This window comes from Fundulus heteroclitus, chromosome 4 (genome assembly GCF_011125445.2).
Source record: "Fundulus heteroclitus isolate FHET01 chromosome 4, MU-UCD_Fhet_4.1, whole genome shotgun sequence".
In the NCBI taxonomy this organism is placed as follows: Eukaryota; Metazoa; Chordata; class Actinopteri; order Cyprinodontiformes; family Fundulidae; genus Fundulus; species Fundulus heteroclitus.
In genome coordinates this window covers 13,991,029-14,009,170 of record NC_046364.1, presented here as the reverse complement: position 1 = coordinate 14,009,170, position 18,142 = coordinate 13,991,029, and the positions used below count along the sequence as shown (strand labels likewise).

The 18,142-nt window shown below is 45.4% G+C and overlaps 1 protein-coding gene across 12 annotated transcripts in view; it reads left to right on the top strand.

Moving 5' to 3' along the window:
• The first annotated feature begins 532 nt into the window (after positions 1 to 532).
• The window catches only part of baz2ba (bromodomain adjacent to zinc finger domain, 2Ba), a 78,536-nt gene continuing 60,926 nt past the window's right edge, over positions 533 to 18,142 (top strand). For 6 of the 12 annotated variants that reach the window (XM_012874408.3, XM_012874410.3, XM_012874405.3 and 3 more), the window contains exons 1-2: positions 534 to 864; positions 15,953 to 15,995. The gene's annotated coding sequence lies outside the window, so the exon portion shown is untranslated. Of the gene's footprint in view, positions 865 to 15,952; positions 15,996 to 18,142 lie in introns of all 12 variants that reach the window. The other 6 variants (XM_036136093.1, XM_036136094.1, XM_036136091.1 and 3 more) reach the window with 3 other exon arrangements.

Genomic DNA, 18,142 nt, shown 5'->3' with positions numbered 1-18,142 from the left:
AGATAGATAGATAGATAGATAGATAGATAGATAGATAGATAGATAGATAGATAGATAGATAGATAGATAGATAGATAGATAGATAGATAGATAGATAGATAGATAGATAGATAGGTGCAATAATTGTTATTACTGTATGAAAATTATTTGAATATGGAGCAAAATTAATTTCCAAACATCATCTTTCTTCGACGTTATTTATTATTTGGTGCATTAACTTAAAAAAAAGGTTACATTTTCAAAGTGCAGTCATATTAATTATAGCCGTCAGCAATCAGAGAGAAAAAAAAAAAGAAAAAAGTTGTGACATATATTCTATTTACAGCTGTTGTCTATTTGTTTACAACGGGATGGGGAGCGAGATGCGCCACACACAAAAAAAAAAAAAAAAAAAAAAAAAAAAAAAATCAACATTCATAAATAAAAGTCATCGCGGAGAGGGGGGGGGAGCCGTGCCGCAAAGCGATAATGTCGCATTTAAAGTAATAACGGTCAATTACTGGATCCGCTCCTCCAACTACGGCCGCTGCACAAATAATAAGTTTTCTTTGTGTGGCAGTAGTGAGCTGACGTCAGGTCGGTTCCTTGAAGTGGAGCTGAATAAACCTTGAGAAGAGTCTCCTTCAATCTGCTGTTAGTAACTAACACACACGCACGCACGCAACCGAGACTCAATTACTGGCCAATTCCCTTCTTTATCATTCGTCCCCGACCTCTTTCATAACCAAAAGCGACCAAGGAAGAGAGGGGGGTAAAAAAAAAAAAAAAGACACAAGAGAGGCGACAAGAAGAGCAAACCGAAGAGTTAGTTGATCTAAAGAAGCCGCACGCTGGAAATAAGTAAAGTGTCGAAACTAAAAAAAGGTAAGCGTTTCTTTTTTTTTTTCTTCATCTTTTTTTCTTTCACGTATTTCTCTGACGCTTGTTTTCAAGCCCCGTCACAGAAACAAGCGGCGAGCACCGCTTTAGAAGAGCTGGCTTCGCTTCTAATTTCTTTCTTTTTTTTTGAGGATACTTTGTTGTCTTGCTTGGATGTAACTCATCCGGTCGGCGTGTCCGGAGGTCGTCGGCGGTGCATTTATTAAAGTTTTACCTCTTTAATCATTAAAACCAAGTGTTTTTTTTCTTTCTTTCTCTCTTTCTTTCCGTCTCTCCCCGAGTGGCGGTGACGACCTGATAGTGGGAATCGTCTTTGTGTCCCTCTTTCCTTTCTCTCGCACCGTTCCCTCTTGTTTGATAACTAGTTTTAATCGTTGTGGTTTTTGAACTTTTAAGCCTTTGTGGCGTTTTTGTTGTTGTTGGTGGTGTTTTTCTCTTTTGTATTTGGCCGTTTAAACGAGCCGTTGGGGCCGTTTTTCGGTCCGTAGTTTAACCGTCAACAGTGTCGCGAGACACGGAGGAGGAGGGTGGCAGGCTGGACTGCCGCTGGTCCACTTCAGCGGTCCCTCGACGCGAAAATACAACAAATTGCCACTAATTTATAAACATTCCCGTCTGTTTGGGTTAAGTTTAGAGCGAGTATTATTCATTTATTTTCCGGAGTCGGAGTTTAGTTTTTTTTTTTCTTTTTTTTCTCTCTCTCTCTCTCTCTCTCTCTCTCTGCTGTGTTGTCGGCCGGGGCTTCGCCGGGGTTGCTGCTAATCGCGGTCGCTTCCTCAAACCGAGGCGAGCTAGCAGCCGCTTGGCTGACTTGCTGAAATTTATCCCTTTGTGTACATTACAATATCCTCCATTTTTTTTCTGCCCCCTTCCAAAACAACAAGCCTCTCGCCATCTTGGTTGTTTTAAATTCGTCCCTCAAGCACCCCTAGCCTGTCCTTCTCTCCTCTCTCTCTCTCTCTCTCCCCCCTCTATCTCTCCCTCTCTCTCTACACACACACAAACACTTTTGACTACTTTAGTTGGAAATGGATCCACGTTTTTTTTTCTTTCGCTCTCTCTTAAGTTTTAGCAAAGTTTTTTACGCGCTGTCAAATAAAAAAAGAAAAGAAAAAGGAAGCGAAGCTTTTTATGAAGCCGCTTTAGAAAGAAACGTGAGGGTTAAATGCACCTTTTTTGCCATCGTCTTTGAAGCTTAGATTAAAAGAACGTGACGTTGATTTTTTATAAACCTTAAAACACGACGTGGTGCGTTAAGGTTGCAATGTTTGACTCGGACAGGTGAATGCTGGCGCAGTTTGACTCAAGTTACTCATTTTATATTTCTCCTATGTTGAGCTCGGTGGTGTTTTATTTTTTTTTTTAGAGTTGCTTGGCCTGCGCTGAACATGAATGAATGGAGGAAGGAAGTAAGGAAAGGAGGAAGGGAGGGAGGAAAGGACTGATGCTAGCCTTAATTACCAAGAATGCTAATGAGAGTTACAATAAAGTACTTGATGCTACATAACGATTAAACACAATTATGATGGCATTTCCTTGTAAAAACAGCAATGCTTGTAACACCTTGTCCACAACAGTCTAATTAGGAAATGGCTTTTTACTATTTGTTTTGCTTTTGTTTTGCTTCTTCAAGTTTCACCACAGAGATCTTTGTACATGGCCGCTCACCGTGACCCCTCCTCCACTCTAGAATGCTTTGATGCCTGTTTGCACGTTTTCCAGACAGGACACTTGTCCTATTTATTTTCCACCGTTTTTTTTGCCTCGTGCATGTGCTCAAGCCCTTCCCCTAAGGTAGAGCCTGATCTCACCATCTTCTCCGTGTCCTATAAGCAGGGAAATAGGAGGAGGAAGAGGAGGGAGAGAGGGAGGGAGGGATGAAAACACACAGAACAAATGCTTTGAAATGGAAAATCTGATCATTTCACCTCCCACCTCTTTTGTTTGCCCGTTTATTGCTGCGAAAGCCGGAGTGCAGAGGAGCAGATGTTTAGCCAAACATGAAGGCGCGGTGCCTCTGTCCTTATGGGGAATGGCTCTCGTTCCTTTCTCCGCTGCTGATGCATCGACATGACAGCTGCTTGATTTCATGGGGCTGCTAGGAAGCCATTAGTGGTATCAGTGAATTGAAACAGAACGGCGTCTTTCAACTTTTCTATCTATTTGGCCCTGTTTTAGTCAGATTTTTGTTTTGAAGATTGTTGTTTTTGTTTTTTTGTTTTTTTTTTACACTCGTGTGTGCGTGTGTGTGCATGTAAGTGCTGGGCGTGCAAACTGACGAGAAGTGCAAATACGTTTGTGCACCGTGTTTTTGTCGTAATTAAGAGAGATTGAGCAAGAGCAAAAGTGAAAAAAAAAGGGGAACAAATCTGTCAGAGATTGTTTGCCGTGTTGGTTTGAAATGAAAGCACACTGTGCTACCTCAAGCACACTCAAATCGGAGAGAGATCCTTCCTTGCTAGGCCAAGGGAAAAAAAACAAAAAAAAAAACAGTCAGCCCTGCTGGAGTTTTATTTTCGCTTTTCTTCTCCGTCTCCCTCTAAAATTGGAACTGTTGTTTTTGAGGAGATAAAGGGGGGACTTCCGCTTGACTTGAACATTTAGGAATTAAGGATATACATTGTTAAGCCCTATTTGCATGTCTACCAGAATCACAGCAAATGGTTGCTATTGACTAAGCTGATTAGGTGAAATTAGGTTCACAAGCTCTGTGTGTAGGGTTGCTGAATCTGACAGAACTTGGACAGCTTTTGAGAAGGCAATCCCATGTGCACACAGGCCTGGATTCTCTTTAATCCCCTTCTATTGAATATAAAGTTTCTTTTTATTTTTCTAAAGAGGAACCTCTAGTTTATCTTCTTTCAGAAAGGCGCTAAAGTGGGCTTTATTAGGTGTGTGTGATGCAGTATAACATTATTCAGTTTGAGGCAACCCTCACATTTTTTGGCATTGCAATGATCGTTTTGCATTACACCTAATTACGCCGGATGATTAGCATTATCAGGAAGTTTTCATGCACCAACATGCTGTACATGGTATGGTAAATCTCCCCAAGTGTAGCATCTTACAGTTTTGAACTGTAAGATGAAGAAAAAATAAAATGCGTTTGTAAAATGGATCAACAGCCTTGCTATTGTTCCGACTGATGACGGCGGGGAAAAGAGGTCGCAACACCTTAAACCAGCGATTAAGCAGCGTTTGAGTGCATCTGCATCAATGACTAGCATTACAGCAAAGAGAGTTTATAGGGAGTATGTTGATTTAATCGTTTCTCAGTATCGTCAAAAGGGCGTTTAAAAGCAATATCGTCCTAACTCCTTCCCACAGTTAAAAACTATTGCTGACTATCTAACTTTACATGGAAACTGAAGTGCGTCCTGTACTCCTTTGTGGTGTCAACACTCAGACCATTCTGTGGTTTACGTAAGATGGTCGAGGGCCAAATCAATAATTAAAGAAAACATAGTGTTTGCATCAATACTCACATGCAGATGCGTAACTCGTTATCTTGCTCGGCGAGGAAGTCTTTCCTAGAGCCGCGCAATACGTCCAATCACAGTCGAAGATGTCAATCTGTGCGCAATATCGCAACTCCAAAGGATTGCTTGGTCACAATAGTCGGTAGGCTATCATGTTTCAGTTGCCATGCAAACATGGTGCATTCTCTTTGTACGTTTTCTGAGTTTCTATTAGGAAAAACGACAAGGATTCTCATTGAAGTCAATATTCCCACAGGAAAGTCAGAGACTAAAAGCTCTGGGTGTCTGTTAGCCTAGCGTGTGCTATCCAAAGAGGCACAGTAGCCATATTGGATACTGACCTCGAGACTGCCTGCATACTGGAAGGTGTGAAAGCTGATATAAGGTATAAAAATAATAATATGGTGCTTTATTTGTCATTATGCATAGAATGTACATACAACAAAATTTTGTAGATCAGATGGACGGTTAGCCTGAGCGCACCGCCACTAATGGCCGACCTGACTTGACCTGGCCTTTAAATTTATATATAAACCATTTATTAGCGCTTACGGTGATTCGTTTCTCATTAAACCAAAGGCTTAAATATTCATGTAAAACATTTGTCTGTGGGCATGTTCCTTCAGTTCCTTTAACCTTTTTCTACATGGGCCAAAATCACCAAGCTGAAAGTACACGTGAGCTAAAAAATAAATAAATGCAAAAACAACTTTTCTTTTTACCCCAATAACAACTAAACATGCAATATTTTGATAGAACAAAGTATTTAAACCTTTGTAGAAAAAAAATCTGTAAATGATTCAAACTATAAAGGGGAAAACTATAATGGTGGCACATGGGTCACTCTTCGGAAAAAAAAAAAACGCTTGCTGCATCTTTGCCTGCGCCTAAGTCTGCTATTGAGTGAACGTCGCTGGATATTTGTGTTTTCACTTAGTATGAAATTAGAATGGAAAAAAACAACCATGTGGTTAATAAAAGATTACTACTTTATGTTGTATCTAAAACTTTCCATTTTAAGAAGATTTTTATTTGTCAGTGGAAAAAAAAAAAATCACTGCAAAAAAAGAAAAAAAGTCCTTTTCCATCAGGATTGTTTTTCTCTTTCTGTTACATCTACATGACAACATTTTAAGTATCTGTGCACACAACACCAGTAGAATCGTTAAAACTAATTTCCCTGCCACACCGCTAGTGGGTGATATGTTCTTTAAAACTCAACAACATGCGTATAAACCCTCCCTGCTGATAAAGGTGGCACAACCAGGTATGTGCCGGGGCCTCCCCCACGCAGACAGGTTCCGCTTTTCCCAGTAAACACAACAACGGAGAACGCGATGTTTTCAAAACGTTACACTTTGGAGCCCGTTTCTGGAGGAAACGTGCTCCGTGTAGACGAACAGTAGAAACACAACAAAACTTTTCCATTTTCACTAAAAAAGCCTAGACCTCTATCAACTCGGGTGGGAAGTAATTTCCAGCTCGGAAAGTCCGAGATAAATGGAATGCAGCGTTAAAGCCTGGTTTCCCAAATAAATTTAATAACTCGTTTTGACTTTTCGTTTCCAGATTTAGAAGTTAGTGACCAATATTCGTGAGGAAGTTGTGATGATGAAAATGAAAGAGTAGCGAGGAAAATGTAGGCTTATCACAACTTTATTGTTACAATAGTCCTAATAATACCACAAGTTTTATTTTTCCGCTTATAACGTCACCCTTCACTACCTTTAAAAAAAAAAAAAAAACTCTTGGTGTTCAATCAATGTTTTATGTTGTAGTTGGCCACAGACTTCGGAGACGTCGCAACCAATCTTAACGAGAATTATAGCCATCTGCTTGCACCACCAAATCTGTGCATGCTAGTGACGATAGAGAGCTGTGAAATTTAGAGAGGAAGTGGAGACCTGCTCTTAACCAGATGACTCAAGAAACTCGTGTTAGACAGAGTTCTGGTCAGATTTCTTCATCTCCTCCCAACCCGGGGCGTCGCTCACGAACGGAAGCACAGGCGTGTATTCGGGAAAACGCCGCACATTAATTGACATATGAAGAAAGCGATTGCCACAACAGATGGGTCAGACGTACAGATTATCCTTTTAACACCTGATCGTTCCTCTACGGAGGATAAACTAAAAGCTTAAGTTGTAGATGGATTGAAGATGCACTACTGTGTGTCTGTCTTGGTCCTTCGTTCTGATTGACGCACGCTCACAAGGTTTTTGCATTTATTTTTTTGAAGGTTAGTTAGACCTCGGATGATCTCACTGACCTCGTGTCACCTCGCTATTTTTGGTAGCGCTTCCTGCTCCGCCGAACGTCCACTGCTAATCCACACAAAGAATCGTCTACAGTGCATTCTTGGCGACAGCTGCTTTTAAAGCCAGCCTTTTCAAATATTGTGGCTATCTTTGACCGGCGTGGTTCGCACCCATCTGTGCAGCGAGAGTGCAGCTCCGGTTTGAAAGCCTAGCTAATGAGACGGGGCACATATGCCTCCTGTTGTAGGAGCGAGTAAACAATCTCCACTGTTAATTAAGACTAAACAAATCAACACTCGCCCCGGTTTTTTTTTCCCTCTGCATTTCTACGCGGATTACATATGGCGGATTAATTACGGAACAATAAGCGGCGGGAAGTGCAAGCGGGTCACCCTGCGCCGACTTTCGGGAGACAGAGCGGCCAAATTTGGGAGGGAAAGGCGATAAGCTGCTTCTTTTTTGCGCCGCGTCCCGTGGGCCTCTATTTATCATTCAATGTGAGAATTTCCTTGATGAAAGTCAAGGTTGTTTGCGCATTCGCCGTCTCGTTGGGACGCATGCTTCTCCACCAGCAAGGTGAAAAGGTGGATTTTTAATTTTTTTTTCTTCCCTCCCCTTCCCGAAGAGACACCTGGCTTGGAAAGTCCGTGCTAGTTTCGTCTAATGAAGTCTCAAAAGGTCCTTATGAGTGTTCCACTTCAGGGTTGTTTCTTTTTTTTTCTTCTTTCTTTCTTTTTGCTTTGTTTTGTACATCGGCGCGGAGGGTGAAAACACAAACGCGCCTCGTGTTTTGCGGCGCCGCGCGGAACAGCGGAGCGCGCCGCTCCTCATTATTCAGTATGTTTCTGTTGCATATTCATGTTTAGGTCGGCGCTCCGAGTGAGCTGAAAAGCATCCATTTAACGTGGCCTTTTGTGAAACCTAACACGGACATGACATGGCAGCGTTATGAAAGCGTTTTTCACATCACTGGTATTTTTTATTTATTTTTTTTTTGCTCCATGAAAGACGGCCATTCATGCTCTGTCGGTGTTAAGAGAAGCAGCTGGATGGAGTAAGCTGAAGCAGCAGAAACGCGCCGGTGCCGGGGTTTTGTTTTCCTGTGAAAAAAAAAAAAAAAACACACACACAAGATGTTTACTTGGCTTTATTTATTTATTTATTTATTTATTTCCTCCTCGCGTCCTTAGCCTTCCTATCTGGGCACAGAAACCTGATTACAGCACGGAGGTCTGAAAAGACCTGCTATACAGTTTGACGTTTGCCGCACCGTGACATTTCCAATCTGTGGCAGAGGGGGCCTGTAAATATACATTTCTCCAGGACACTCTGGCTGCGCTGCAACAGGAGAGGAAATGAGTGGAAAAGAAATAGGAAGAAGGTTTGAATGGCGGAATGGGAATGATATTGGTTTCCCCACTGGTGTTCCTCTTGGGTCAGTGGGGTTCTCCATGGCACAGGCCGCCGCGCCATGTAAGCCTCGCTGGGCTTTAAACCTTGACGCACACACATAGCTGTCAGAACACAGGGACAGCAAACACACACACATATATACACACACTCACACAGAGACACACAAATGCGCGAGATTGCACCTCGACAGCCCCCCCTGTTTATTGATCTTCTTCAGCATTAAAAATCTGGTCACTGCTGCCACAAAGGCTTTTTATTTTAGCTGCGCTGGCAAAGCCCTGCTCCAAGCTGAGCCAGAATTTAAAATATTTAACTCCTACATAGCACCCGGGAGAAGGACAAGGATGCGGCTTCAAACCGCGACGTGTGCGGCTGCTCGCAAACCGTCACGTTGATGAAATCCCGTACCCGGTTCGTTCAGTCGCGTGAGTTCGACTCCCGTCTCCAGCCAGAACGGCTTCTGTCGCTGACGCGTTCTGATTCCCGACCGCTCGCTAACGTGGCCTCACCTCGCTGGGATCGCTGGCGCTGATTCGCCGGCAGTGAGTGGATTAGTCATGACTGTGCCTGGGACAAGCTGCTGTTTTTAGCATATTAAGGTTAAAAAGGGATACTCATGTGTAGAGAGGCAACTCGCAGAGCTTAATCCACACAAAGCCCCCGCAAAGCGCACACTTTTACAGTAACTCTTGTCTCCCGCGCAAGCACGGCGCCCTTTTCGCTCTGTCCGGTCTCAGCGCATGCGAAGCGACGCATCGACAGCGTTTCCCCATTTTTTTTTTTCTTCTTCTTCTTCTTGGGAAATTGTCGGTTTTCAGTTAGCACCAGGTGGCGAAGAGGAAATGGGCCGACCAGCTCCGTTTCGAGCTCCATTTCGAAATAATTCGTCCTAAAAAGGTCAAAGCACATCTCAGTGATTTCAAAACGCTGCTGCGCTGTAGTGGAAATGTGCATTGCATGAGCATTACTTATTAAGTACACCAGCAGGCAGTCAAACTACAGGCTCTCTTCATCCAGTTGAACCTGCTGCTGCTGCTGTTGCCCCCCCCACCCCCACCCCCACCCCGCTCGCCCCCGTCCAGCTCAGAAAGCTTCGCCCCGCTCCGTCTGTGGCATTGTGCCGCCTTTCTCCCTCTCTGCGTGTCTGTCTGTCCCTCTGCCTCGCTGTCTGTCTCTCTGTTGCGCTTGTGTTCGCTCTTTCTGAACGATGACACTGAGAGACAGCTGTAACGTGAGACGCCTCCCGATCCTGGCAGGGGCTTCGAAAGCTGAGGCAGGAGGGAGGGAGAAGGCCTTTATCTGAGACTGGGGGTGCTGACCTCCCCTCATTCCTCGTCTCTCTTTCTCCTCCCTTTTTTTCACCCCCTCCCTCTCTCCCTCTGTGTCCGTTTGCATACTATATCCTCCCCCCATCAGCAGAAGCCAAGACAGCACTCTTGTGAAGTGAAACGCGCAGAGAGTTTAGCCATATTGAAAACCCGACGGACGGCGTTGTCCGTCTCTGTGCCACTTTAATCCGCCGACATCTCTCCCATCGTTAAGGGAGCAACTTAAGTTGTGTTGTCTTGGGTGCGACCGGTGTTTGCGATCCGCTCGAGGACGTGTCCTCTTTGTGTGCGTTCATGTGGACGGAAACATTCTCTGGACTCCAGGCTACGGTTGCTAAATCCTGTACGAGAGCTCCCGTGTGTAATCCAAACATTTAGAGCTAATTTAAGCACGCAGGCAGAAGCAGCATCCTTTAAGAAACAACAGCTCTCCCCCCCCCCTCCCCTCCGCAACCCTCCTCTCTGTGTGTGTGTGTGTGTGGATGTCTTGTTGTCGCTGGAGGGAAATGAAAGTACTCAATCACTCACCTGTCAGAGTACTTCAAAATCCGCCCATAACACAGTGGCGCGCGCACACTCCCGCACACGGACACATATGTGCATTCACTCTCGCCCCTGAGGGTTTGACAGGACTGGCCCTTTATTGACTCCCTTGATAAAGGAGACAGCAGATCCATTTAATAGAAGCTCCACACACACAGGGGCTGAAATCAAAGTGGATTCACATCTGCTCTCCACACAGCACTACTATATCCTCCACCCCCCTCCATCCCACCCCTCTCTGCTCATCAGTTTTTAAAAAAAATGGTTGCTTTGATGGTTGAGCCGGTACCAATAGACGCCATGACGTTGTTCGCCGCATCTAACGCCAGCAGTTTCCACGCGCCGCATGCCAAGCTAGCTCCGAGTCGCCTCCTCACCCCATCTTGGGGGGGGCATTGCTCAGAGCGTAATAACGTCATGATGCAAAGCCCAGCAGGGGTGGTAGGCATGTTCCACTGGCTTCGGCCCTTTGCTTCCCAGTCGGCTCTGTTCTGCGCCGAGTGTCCTGGAAGGCCACTTAGCCAAGAGGCTGCTGGGAGGAGACGCGACAGCTGTGCCGGTCAAGGCGACTCCCACCTTCACACGTCATTGCGACGCCCCGTCAAAGGCCGGAGAGGTGATGTGGCGAACCTGTGGCGTGCTCCTGCGCCGGCCTGATTCTCCTGGCTAGGCAGGATGCTACCGATAGGGCCATCGAGACGAACAGATACGAAGCGAGGCCACGTCGGCTATCTAAACCAGATTCATCTCGCAGAGAGACGTAAGAAATAGAGGTGGATTGCTTAATGTGGCTTTAGGCTCCCCCCGCCAGTAAGAGGAAAGTTATCGCGGCAGCTCAGAAACACGCGTACACACAGACCAAAGAAAAGAAGCACACAATCAGGCCTGTTTTTTTTTTTTTTAGTATATTTTCCACCTCTCACAAATGGATCGCGCTAATGCTCGGAGCTTTTCACCGGTCTCAAAGCGCTTTACTTCGGCGCGTGGTGTAACACGTTCCCTTGAGATGGCACTAGCTCCATCAAGTCAAGGAAGAAACCATTTAGCAGAATGACAAACACACACATATATTCAAGCAGCACGGCACCGGGAGGCCGGGGGGGGGGGGGGGGGGGGGGGGGGGGTATTCGGTTTGCACTCAGACAAACGATTCTCACACAAGTTCTTTATTCCTCCTCTAACGCTCCCCTTCTTTTTTTTGCCCCCGAACGTACACTTACTCGCACACAAAAGTACTCGCACAGAGATTCCATTTTGTCAGCTTTCAGCCCCAGATCATGTAACGATAAAAGATGCTGCCCTGCAGTTAGACACTGCCAGTAAATCACAGGGCAAAGAAAGCTGGGAGAAGCACTTATTTTTAAGCAGCATGAGAGACCACACTGGGGCTGGGGTTGGATGGGGGTGGGAGGGAGGTGGGGGGGGGGGGGTGTTGAGACAGATAGGGTAAGACAGAGAGAGAGAGGTAGAGAGAGCTTCTTTGTGCACTGTGTACTGGCATTGTGTGTGATGAAGAGATGAATCACTGCTATTTAGGGATTGGTTTCCTGCGACTGATTGTGTGACGACTTGGTGGCGGACAGACTGTCAAGACTTGCCTGTTTTGTTCGAGGGGCTTCAGGAAAATGTCTGCGGCCAAGTCTCGCCTAAACTCCCTCCCACAGGCAGCGCCGTGCCAGAGATCAGCAGAGACAAACACCGCAGCGGTGTCGCTCCTCTAACAGGCCATCAAATATTAAAGGGAAATAGATTTTAGGCTAATCTCAATATGTATATTTCCAGAGTACACTTGTTCTCCATGCTCCACTACCAAACAGCCCACACAAATTCTTTCTTTCTTTCTTTCTTTCTTTCTTTCTTTCTTTCTTTCTTTCTTTCTTTCTTTCTCTCTCCCTCCTTCCCTTCCCTCCCTCCCCCCCCCCTCTCTGTGGTTGATACAGACGTATGACCCGTGTGTTTACCACTGCGCAGATGTCAGCGAGCTGCTGTACGTATCTGAAAAACTAAAGTCAACATCTGTTCATGTGAGGAAGCAGTGGTGGTAGATTAGGAAACCCAAACAAGACAATCCGGGCAAACGTTAGCACAGTTCGGTTGCACACTGCCCACGTGCCAACGTGTCTGAAGTGTAAAAAGCAAGTATTATTCGGGCAGAGTCGTGCCGGGTGGGGTGGGGTGGGGGCAGGGGTTGTGTTAATAAAAATGATGCTATAGTGTAATGAAAATAATTTGAGAGGAATTCAAAGGCAGAAGGGGCGTACCCTTTGATGCTAGCCGGTCAGTGAATAATCTCACTTTTGCTGATGACGGTGCAGTTTGTCTTGCGGGTGTAATGTGCGATACCGTCCTGCCTGCCCAGCTTCACGGCCGATCCGTGCAGACGAGTTGAAAAATCTTCTCGGCTTATCCGGTCCGCCCCAACCGCGGCCCAGCTAAAGAGCGCTCACAGTTTGAATGGCTCGTCTCACCGTTGGCCTCAACGTTTGGCGTCCCTCGGCTGGTGACCGACCGTACAGGAGATCCAGCCTTCCTATGATCGCCGAGTTGCCCTTTCTCCACACTCTTAATGTTGCCCCCCCCTCCTCTTTCTGTACGAGCCTGAGGCCCAGACTTTTCTGAGGCAGGACTGTGTCAACCAGGTGTCTCCCTCAGATTCTTCGGTCTATTTCTGAAGGCAATGCCGGCAGCAAGTACCCATTAAAGGGGGGTTCTGCATGCAGCCTGCGGTGGTCCAACCACCCCAGCAGAAAGCTGCTCTTTTCCAAGCTACGGCTTGGCTGTTAATCTGACAGCAGGATGGTGAACTCTGTTATCTCTGCCGTCATCAAATGGGGAATAATTTGGTCCTAGATAATTTGCCCACCCGTGTAAATCAGCGTTTATTGGGATTTCTGCAACTTTCCTTACTTAAATAGGTTCCTGTTCATATTTCACGGTACTTTCTTTCTGTAACAAACCCTTCTGTGTGTCAGTGTGGCTGCTTGGCTCGTGTCTGTGTTACATTACCCTGTCAGCTGTTGGGATTCGGTTGTCTTTGTGTTAGGCAGGGTTCTTATTCAGAACTTTGTTCTGCTGTCGTGTAAAAGATATTGTAATTGGCCCAATACAGTAAACATAGATCATTTTTTGGGGAGTTTCTGGTCACTGTCTTCGTTTTAAACCTAACAGGCTACTGTTTTTATCCAGGTCTGTGTGTGTGTGTGTGTGTGTGTTTGCAAATAGTTCTGTGATCCTGTCACTGTTTAGGATCACTGGTCGGAGGGATTGGTCTCACACCATGGGTCATGACATCTTTGTGCAGCTATATTTGCCTGTCTAATGTACTTTTTTTAAAACAGGCAGCCAACCTGCAGCTTTGTTTTGAAACCGAACTTGTTAAAAATGACTTCTACTGTTGGATTATTTGGAAAAACAGCCACAAAGTGTGTTGCTTTTGTCCTGCTGGAGGAAGAAAAGTTTGTCCGACACGGCATTTCTAGGTTCATTGAAAGGTTAGATATATTTCAGAGATGAAGTAGGAACTTATAAATGTATATAAACCATACTGTGATATCAATTTTAGGTCATGGTACCCAGCCCAGCTTGAATCTGTGTTCAAATATAAAAAAAGTAATAAATATTTAATAAAATTATACAGTTCAGAACTCGACTAATTTGAAACAAGACTAAGTTATCTTGACCAAAAAAAAGTTGCTCACATCGTGGTGCAGCCGTTGACAGATCCTATCCATTCCTTTAAACTTTGGCTAAATCTATCGTCTGAATAAATTGTCACCTCCTCTGTTTGCTGCTAATTGATCTCTTTGCATTTTAATTTCAGGCAGTGGCACAGATTAGTTGTGTTGCTGAGTGGTGCAGACACCTCCGAGGGCGGAATCAGGCATCAACTGGGAGACATTAGAAAAATAACAAAGCACAACGGACCTAAATAATGACGATGTAAAACATCTTTTCGTTTAGGACTCTCATGTTGTTTTGGTGATTTTTTTAAATGCTAAGATCGACCTTGAAAGATAAATTCAAAGAGCTGACCAGCCCGGGCATCTTAACATGAATCATAAAATAACTTCCAAGACGTGACTTCTCTTTGCCTTTCTAATAAGTCAAAACTGCTGTTTTTCCGCCTGCTATTCTGGTTCCAGTTGAATAGTGTTCCTGTTACTGCATTATGTAATGGCTCCCCAAGCTTTCTTACATCATGCTTCGATCAAACGATTCTTTTCATTTCAACTTTTGGATTGGTGTTTTGGATTAAACCAAGCTAAATATTGAAGTGATGCTAAAATAACTGTGAATCACTCCCTGATTGTGAAATAGTTGTCAGTTGCAGCCTAAATACCACCGGCATGATTCATGCAGACGTTTTTTTACTCAATCGGGGTTGAAGGCAAAAGCTTGTTCTTTTTTTTTTTTTTTTTTTTTTTTGTTCAAATCCACGTGCCATTGATGTAAAAAAACCCGCTAAGATCTAACAGTAAAATGAGGTTAATAGACTAACAGGCTGATTCTCAGTCAGGCAAATGATGGCAGACAGCGTTGGCTTTCTGATCCAGTGTAATTCACCTGCCTCATGGCTGGCAAATCACATTTCGGCGCTGAAGTCCTATGAGCAGAGGATCCTTTAATCATCAGCTAATAGGCCTTTATGAAAAAGCTGAAGATGAATTCAGCCTACCTGGCTCTCTGTTGTCATTATCACGCCGATGAGCTATCAAAGTGTTTGTGTGTGCCTGCAGCCTTGCCGTGTGTGTGTGTGTGTGTGTGTGTGTGTGTCTAGATAATGTAGGGAGCCATTACAGCTAGCCTGATCAGTTTAGGCCCTATCAATACAGCCAGAACCCCCCCGTCTGATGACGAGGCGAGCCGCGATGAACCCGACGCGCGTTGGATTCCCAGCCACAGACGTCGGCGTGGCCGCGGGCCGTCTGAACAGACAGGATCATTTAGAGCTGTTTAAGAGCTAGCTCCAGTGACATGAAAGAGGCAGAGAGGAGGAGGAGGAAGAAGGAGGGGGGGAAAAAAAACAAAAAAAAAAAAACTTGGTGAGAACATAAACGTTGACTTTTCAGCAGTTTGGATGTCTATGCCCGGTCGTGCCAATGCGGCGTTCGCAAAAGGCTGGACTTTGTCGCCGCTGACCAGATGGATGTGTTTACAGACAACAGAACCTTGTTAGATAGCTGCCCACACACGCTACAACGCCGCTCTTGTGTTGGTGTCGTCTGGATGGAAACGTTTGCCTTGCTTCTTTGATTCCCCCCCCCCTCCACCTCCACCTCCACCTCCACCTCCGACTTTGAGGAGGAGAACCTGGCTTTTGGAGTCGTCCCACTTTAACACCGTCCCCAACCTTTCTCGCTCACTTGGTACAGTACAAATTAGGCCACAGTGGTGCAAATGAAAGTTAAAAAAAAAATCTTTGTGTGCATTTTGACCGCCGTGTATACAAAGCAGGGTGGTGTCTGTTATGGTGAGCTGCGTAGATTAGGCTCAGGCTCCGAGCGCGCAGCAGAGCCTCGTAGACAATGCATGAAAGACGGGCGTGAGAACGCCGGTAAGGCTTGGTTCTCTGCAAGAACTGTCTTGTGTTTAGGGAAAATATCCTCACGCTCACAGCTCCGATGTCTGGATCCATTTCTAGCAAACAGGTTTTGCAAGAAAAGGGCTCAGGGAGACAGAGAGACTTTTTTTTTTTTTTTTTTTTTTTTTTTGGGTGAGTGTGAGTGTGTTTCTGAGTGTGCAAGAGTGTTTGAGTGTAGCCACAGCTGCACAAGTGTGTGTGTTTTTTTTTTTTTTTTTGAACATCACTGTATTTTTGGCTTGATGTGCCTGAAAACCGCAAATACAAAGATGTGTAACTGCAAAATTGATACAGGTTAGTTTCAGGAGGTTCACCCTGTTTGTTTTTTTTTTTGTTTTTTTCATGTCAGCGTAATGAAAGCGCTCTGCCGCCATATCAGACCCGGGCATGTTGTAGGCACCTCATACCTCTGACTCAGGTTGTAGATTGAACCCGAGCTTAAGTGAGCATTTGTTTCTGCCTCTTCTCCAGGTGGTACAGCAGTTATGTCAAAGAGCTGAAGACATCTCTAACAGTGAGTACACGCTGTTGTTTCCCCCTCTCTCTCTCTCTTTGCCCTGCCGCTCGCATGCATGTCTGTGTGTTGCAAGAGAGTCGATGCGTGACTTTTTCAAATACATATTGTCACACACTTCTGCTTTTACTGTTTTTTTTTCCCGTGGCACGTCAAAACAAACTTGCAGACTCCTCCAGTTTCAGGCCTAATTTGATTTTTATTCATTCAGTGAAAGAGGATGTTTTTTTTTTTTTCTTCTTCTTCTCCTTCTTCCCCAATTAAATTGAACAAGAGCCCCCTTGAAAAGCAGTTGTTATGATTACATTACAAATTCGGGGGTTCATTCAGTGAATCAGGCAATTAATTAGATTTCCTCCATTCTAATCAGAATATTTGTATGAAACGTAGAAGCCTAATAAACATTCTTTGAGTTTGCTATCTGTTCGCGCCCAACACAGAATCTAAATGGCTGTTAACTGAGCCTGACAGGCGCGCTGTTTATGTGGACTGCGATGTGCGGCTTTAATTCTCTCCTTTCTCCGAAGCGTCCTTTTCTTCTCCGTTTGTCTCACTCTCTGTTTGCGAGCGCGAGCTGTACTCAGGGGTGCGGCTGCATCCTCAAGGCTTCAGCACACACAAACACACACATGCACGCTCATCAAGGTGGCAGAGTTTTTTTTTTTTTTTTTTTTAGGTTTTTAGCTCCACACACACACAGACAATGACTTGCACTTTTTCTCTCCCGTCTCCCAAGAAGGCCCCCGTGCCGCTGAGTGTGTCATCAGATCAAATAGGATCTTTTATAAGAAGGTTTTCATTGAATGCGGAGCTCAGGGAAATACTTGTTTCGCATGTGACTGTCTCTCTCTTTTTTTTTTTTTTTTTTTTAGCCCAGTGTGTTGCCAGACCTGATTCTATCAGGTCTAACGTTACCGCTTCATCTCTCACGATGAATGATACATTACACCCCCTCTCCCCGGCGCAGGCTGGTGCGGGTAGGTTGTATCGTTTGTGATAAGTATTGACGAATCCTCTCCTGGGGAATCAATTTTGATGGGGGGGGGTTGGAGGGGGGGGGGGGTTATCCTCGTAGCTCAACCCCCACAGCTGGCTGTTCCTAACCGCTGCCTTGGCTGCCTGACTCTTCCTGCAGCCCCGTGGAGAACAAGCACAGCAGAGCACAGGGAAAGATGGAGCTCATCCAAACAGCTATGGTGTAATTAGCTGACATTTGTTGCTTGGAAGACAAGGGAAGGGGAAAAAAAAAACGACGAAGCTGCTCCACTCAAACACCCAAAGGAATATGCAAATGTTGAAAGAGAGCGGAGAGAAAACAGACAAAAAAAAGAAGTGTGTTTAATGGCACGGAGATATAAAACATTCCTACATGACATGTGTGCGTAATTTCGTGTGTTATGAACCCGTTGAACTTTATGTGAGCGGTTTCACGCCGGTGCTCTTTAACCCGGAGGGATGAACTCCCGGTCTTCACCATGCTAGGATGAAAACGACGCTCTCCTTTTCTCCCCCTCTCTGCTGTTTGGCGTTCTTGCTTTGCGGAGCATGTCTCAAGGGGGGGGGGGGTGCTTTTCAGCTACCTCAGCAAGGCGTTACACAACAGAGCTACACGGTACCCACATGAAGCATCCATCCACAGGGCCGGGATGAGTCTTCAGGTTCCAGGGGAAAGGAAGGAAAAGCAAAAGAGAAAAAAACAACATCATGCGAACGTGCGCCGTCGGTGTGTCGGTGCGTGTCTGCGCGTTTAAGGAAAAAGGGCGCCGCAACGCTCAACGCAGGCCCATCTGCTTGATCCGAGCTGGAAAACGCAGCGCTGTTTAATGGCAAAACACTGAGTGGCAGGGAGGTGTGCAAAGAAGGGAGGAGTGTGTGTGTGTGTGTGTGTGTGTGTGTCTAAGTGAGTGAGGGTGTGAGTGTGAAACAGAGAGGAATAAAGGGAGAGGGAGAAGGAGAGAGAAAAACATCTCGAAGGTCAGGAGCAGCGGGCGGCCGTAGGGGAGAGACACGTGAGACAGAGATAGTCTTGCGTCAGCCCCACAGCAGTCCGACTCTTGTGTGTGTGTGTGTGTGTGTGTGTGTGTGTGTGTGTGTGTCTCCTGTGGGGCCAGCGTTTCCATCCGCATCCTACCGTGTAGTACAACAGA